Below are 5,735 nucleotides of genomic sequence, written 5' to 3' on the forward strand. Positions count from 1 at the left end.
CAACTCCTTATGCTCCAGGCCCCATGCCGCAACAGAAGGACCAACAGCACCCCAATGACTCGGGCCACCCTGCCGACAAAACGACTGGGGAATTGAGCGACGGAGCAGTCGCACCCGATGAGCCCGCTGGCGACACCACTCCAGCGACCCCAATCCCGGCACCACGGCGGTCACGCCGGATGGTCAGACCCCCTGACCGCTACAGTCCTTGACCTACCCCTTCCTTTTCATTCTCTCCCTCGTTTTTGTTTTTTTTTCCCAGGGTCAATTCTCCAAGAAGGGGTGAATGTGATAGTACAGATCTATCACCAATGTACATAGTGTATATAGTTACTGTATCTAGACTGTGCTTACAGCGATTGGCTGAGAGCTAAGCCACACCTATTGTTTGGGCCTTAAAGGGTTGTGTCCCTAGCCAGGTCGGATCATTCCGGACTGGTCGGCCACCTGTGAAGAGCTCCGGTCTTTTGCTAATAAAAGCCTTGGTTTGGATCAACAAGTCTTTGGTTCTTTCGACGAGCTCTACACACCAATGCTGCCAAGGCTCCGGGGTCACTCTGCTTGGGGAAAATAGTGGCAGAGCATATTTGAGCAGCTCAATCCACAGTGGCATCGCATCAGCTTCAGCGGTTTTCCTGGAGGTGTGTCCATCCTCGTGGTGGACCCTGATTTTTCTTTTGTTGTTCCACCTCTCAGAAGATCTGCCAGTGCTGTTGTCCTCAGAGCAGGCAGCCTCCCTGTCTCCTGCCGCCGACCCATCCACACTGACGTGCTATTTGGCACAGCCCAGAAATCCTGTGGCACTAATCGGAAAAGAGGCTCCTGGGCCTACCTGGTTGTCCCTGTTTGGATCAGTGCCACAGCTGCCAGCTTGGATAGTTGGCTCTCCCCTCCACCACACCCACTTGTGTCAGTACTTTATCTGTGGTGGGCTGGAGCGCTGCCACCTTACTCCGCTGTTTTTCGCACCTCCACCAGCCAGAGCCGTCAGTAAACCAAGCTTTTTCCCTGCTGTCCAGCATCGAGGGTGTTGAACGGTTTGCCCCAGGCCATGGTGCCAAGCTCTTCTCGGGGTCATTCAGGTGGGAGGCTGTCACTTTCGGGCAGGACATGATCTGTTCTTGCAAGTGGCTCAGGCCCGGCCTCTGTGCGGTCTGCCATGTACCACTTCTTCGGTCCGCTGTGAGTGGCATCCGCAGATTTAACCCATCACATGTTGGGGAGGTGTGGCTGGAGTGTGACTGTCTCTGCTGCCATCTGGTTCTCTGTGGTGAGCAGGCGAGCATCTGACACTCAGATGGGGAGTCGCGGGAGGCAGCTTCCAGGAGGGAATTGAACCAGAAGCTGTGTGGGACTCGGCGACCTTGCCTCTTTTGCTCGAGGCTCCACTAGACCATTGTCTTCATTGCAGAGACAAGTCATTCAAAGGGTCTTCCAGTTTTGAGGGGTTGGGAGGTGCTTGTGGTCAGTGGCAGTGGTGTTCAACAGCGTGTTTTATCATCTAAGAAGCCATTTGTTGTTCAGGTCATCAATGAAGTGGAGAGTTTTTTTTTCTGGGCAACATTGTACAGTAGATGGAGGGGCAGGGTGAGATGGGGAATATGTTGGCACCAGTAACCCAAAAGACCCACAAAACTTTGTGCCTCAACTTGTTGGTGGGCACCGCAATGTGGATTTTGCTTTGAGCAACCATTGATATTTCTCTGCTGCCTGGATGCTCAGGAAAAAGACTGTTGGACTAGGACCCTGGACCTTTTCCAGGTGGTGCCTCCCTGGTGCCAGTGTCTGGGGTGTTGCTGCTGGTGTTCAAGACATCCTAAAGTGGGTCAGAGGTTGTGGTACATGGAGATACCAATGACATAGGGAGGAAGAGGGAAGAGTTCCTGAAAAGTGGGTCCAGGGCGTTTAGTGAGAGCTGAAAAGAAATAGCATGAAGGGAGTCATGTTGGGATGACTGTCTAGGCCCTGTGATAGTGAGAGTAGGAACAGAATGAGGTGGAGGATAAAGGCGTGGCCTGAAGGTGCGGGTTAAGAGGTCCTTGAGGGCATCCTATTTGCCTTGCTCGGGAGGCTGATGTCGGAAGTCGATGAGCCTTGCTGCCATGTCCTGATGAGCAAGAACATCATGGAGGAGTAATGGATGTCATCAGCGGTGATCTCTTGGAGGTGGAACTGGTCCTTGGCCAGTTTGAACCCCACGTGTGGCTCCGACATCCAGAACGTTGACAGCTTCAACCAAACCATCTGAAGAGCCGCCTGCACCGTGATCTTCACGTCCAACTGAAGGGCTGGGTCCTGCTGAGGTCACCACTGTAGCAGGCGCGCTCCCGCGAAGTCTGGAAAGAATGACATGCACCCAAGAAGTGGAAGTGGAAGATAAGTTGCTTGAACAGGCAGCTCCAGCCTCGGATTGGAAGGCGATCCTCCCGTTGTTCATTGTTTCCAGCCATGTGGGTTATCCCCTGGGATGGGCATTGGCCCCAATGGTGTCTGCGCTGTCAGCGTGTTTGTCGGCTCTCTAGTGCTCGTGTCTCGGTTAACAGGCCACTCCAACTCGATATGTCAGAAGAATATGGAGCCCATATTTACCAAGGGTGGGTGTGGATATTTACATGAAACCCTTACACTCCCTTTCACCTGAAGGCCTCCGTTTATTTAATGAAACTTTAAAGTAACAGACACTTCTGTTGAGGCGAGAAGGGGAGAGGTTAGGATATTGGGGATGAAGGTGGGAGGTGGTTTCTTTATTCTTTCTTTTATAGATGCCACACATTAGATGAGCATTATTATTAATTGTGTGAATTTCTTGTGGTTTTAAGTATATAAATATTTTTTTAAAATTATCGGCAGGACCACGAGTGGCAGATAGGATCATGGGGACTCTCACCCCCCAACCCACCCACCCCAAATATCAATGGGATAAACCGGGTTCATTGTCAACATCGTCGAGGATCCCTTCCACCTGCCCACAGCATTTGGCAGCTCTTCTCGTCGGGAAAGGGGTCGAGGAATATCGGAGCCAGTAGCACCAGGCCCAGAAACAGATTCTTCCTGCGAGCAGTGAGAATGGAGAATGATGGATGACCGGCTCAGACAAAGACTCCATAACTCTGCTATTGATTCAACAGAATTTATTTCTTTTTTGGGAGGGACTGCACGTGTATCATTTGTCTCTCTGTGCGTAGGTCCGGTTGTGTATTTTCAGAGGTTTCCACGATGAACACAGTTTCCTCGGGTTAAATTTGAACAGGTACAGAGGAGCTTTCCTGTATTGGAGAATGTATCTCATGAAACAAAGTTGACTGAGTTCGGGCTTTTCTCTTTTTCACCCCAAAATTAACTTTATTCTAAAATTATTGACCAAGAGGACAACTGTTCCATGTCTTTTCTCATCCTCGTGTTGCATGCCTATATTCCCTTCACTGCTCATGTTCTCTGTTTAACATCATTCCACCACTTTGACACCTTGTGGTTACTCCCTGCACTCTGTGGTTGAAGGGGTTCCCCTTAGTCTCCGCCCCTCAAGACCCAGAGGATGAGAGTCCTTCCCCACAGCGCCCTCATGTTGGCTGCGCCAAGCCTCAGTGCATCTCTCAGCAACCTGGAATAGGCCGGTGGGCAGCGTTCCCTCACCCACATCTCCATGTGCTAAATGACCAGCAGGTTAACGTCGAACAGTTATGCCCTTCGAACCTCGATGTTGCGCTGACCTATCAATTCCAAGCAAAATAAAAACTAGACCCTTCCTCCTTCATAACCCTCCATTCTTGCAATGGAGGGAGTGCAGAGATGATTCACCAGGCTGATACCTGGAATGGCAGGAATTACTTATGAGGAAAGATTGCGCAAATTGGGATTGTACTCGCTGGAGTTTAGAAGATTGAGAGGGGATCTCATAGAGACATATGAAATTATGGCAGGACTGGACAGAATGGATGGAGATGGGATGATTCCAACGGTGGGAAAATCCAGAACCCGGGGCCCTGGTTTGAGAATAATAGGCAAACCATTTAGGACCGAGATGAGGAGGAATTTCTTTACCCAGAGGGTGGTGAATCTGTGGAATTCATTGCCACAGAGGGTAGTAGAGGCAGGTTCATTAAATATATTTAAGAGGGAATTAGATCTATTTCTTCAGTTTAAGGATATTAAAGGTTACGGAGAGAAGGCAGGGATGGGGTACTGAACTTTAAGATCAGCCATGATCTCGTTGAATGGCGGAGCAGGCTCGAAGGGTCGAATGACCTACTCCTGCTCCTATCTTCTATGTTTCCTTCATTCATGTGTCCAAGAAGCCCTGAAATGCCGCTAATATTTCAGCCTTCATCACCACTCCTGGCAAGACATTCCTGGCACCCACAACTCTGTGTAAAAACAAGTTCCCCTGATATTGCCCCTAAACCTTCCTCCCTTTGCTTTGGGCTTCTAGTGTTTGCTTCTCTTATCTGGGTTTCAGGCAGACCAAAGGGCATCTTTCACTGAGATTCTGGTCTTCCAGCAGTTCTGGATGTCTGTCTCTCGATGCTCTGCTCAGGGTACCACCCCGAAGTATCTCATCAAGTCCTAGTCTCTGTGTCAGCAGGAATTCCATGCTGACCACTGCCTGATGGCCCTGTGGTCAACAGTGTTTGCCTATGCAACCATTCCCATGAAGGTGATGGGGTAAAGTCCTGCTGACGAGGAAATTGTGTGGCATCAGGGCCAGACCAATCTTTCGCAACACCTGAGCCAGGTAGAACTTCAGCACATAGTGGCTTTTGGTGCCCTTGCACTTTGTTTCCTAGCACAGCCATACACAAAAGCCTTGCTGGTTAGGGTTATGCCCCCATTGATTGACGACGTACATGGTCCTCCAGACTCTATCCATTTTGGACCCCCACATGAATAGGAAATGTGTTTTGGGAATTGACAGGATGGAGGTGTGGGGATGGGCCACACCTGCCTCACGTGCAGCAGTACCCGAGAGCTCCTTGCACCTGATTACCAGGTTCTACCGGATTGACAGAGTTGGGCATCTCTGTGGTTCTCCATGTCTCCTGGAACTGGGGGTCTCCTTACTGCTCCCCATCTCCTTGAGTTGGTACTTTGTTCTCCACCATCACCACAAGACAACCAAGACCCCTGGATGGAGGGCAGTGGTGCAGAGAGATCAGTGAGAATACAGGTAGTTTCAACAGGGTGGGGTCCATTCTGATGCCTGATAACAGGAGGAAACCAACGGGGAAGGAGGATGCAGGGCATTCGATAGCAGGTCGGGCAGGGTGTAGACATGGCAGCTGACTGGAATTGTCAGGGGGATACTGAGACCTGGGAGAGGAGGGGAAGGAAGGTGCAGTTGTGTTTTGACGAGAGAGTGCTGAGGGAGAGGCAACATGGGTGGAACCTCAAGGCAAGGGACCCCTGAATTTTTTGCAGGCATGGGCTCTGCAAATAGACTCCCAGATATCCAGCAAAGAGCATCTTTGTCCCCCTGCCATCAGGAAGGAGATATGGAGGAATAAAAGCAGAGAAGCCAGGGAGGAAAATAGTTTCTTCCCACAGACCGTGAGATTGACAAGGCAACATGAGCTGGATGGGAGCTAAGAATGGAAAGGTGGAGAGGAATATGGACTGATTACAACAGCACAGCCAGCAGGAGAGTGGGGCCGAAGGGCCTGTTTCTGTGGTCTATCTGGACCAGCCTTTTGAGTTCAAGCTTTAAAAGACCAAACCATTTTTAAATTTAATATCAACGG

This window comes from Narcine bancroftii, chromosome 11 (genome assembly GCF_036971445.1).
Source record: "Narcine bancroftii isolate sNarBan1 chromosome 11, sNarBan1.hap1, whole genome shotgun sequence".
NCBI classification, from domain to species: Eukaryota; Metazoa; Chordata; class Chondrichthyes; order Torpediniformes; family Narcinidae; genus Narcine; species Narcine bancroftii.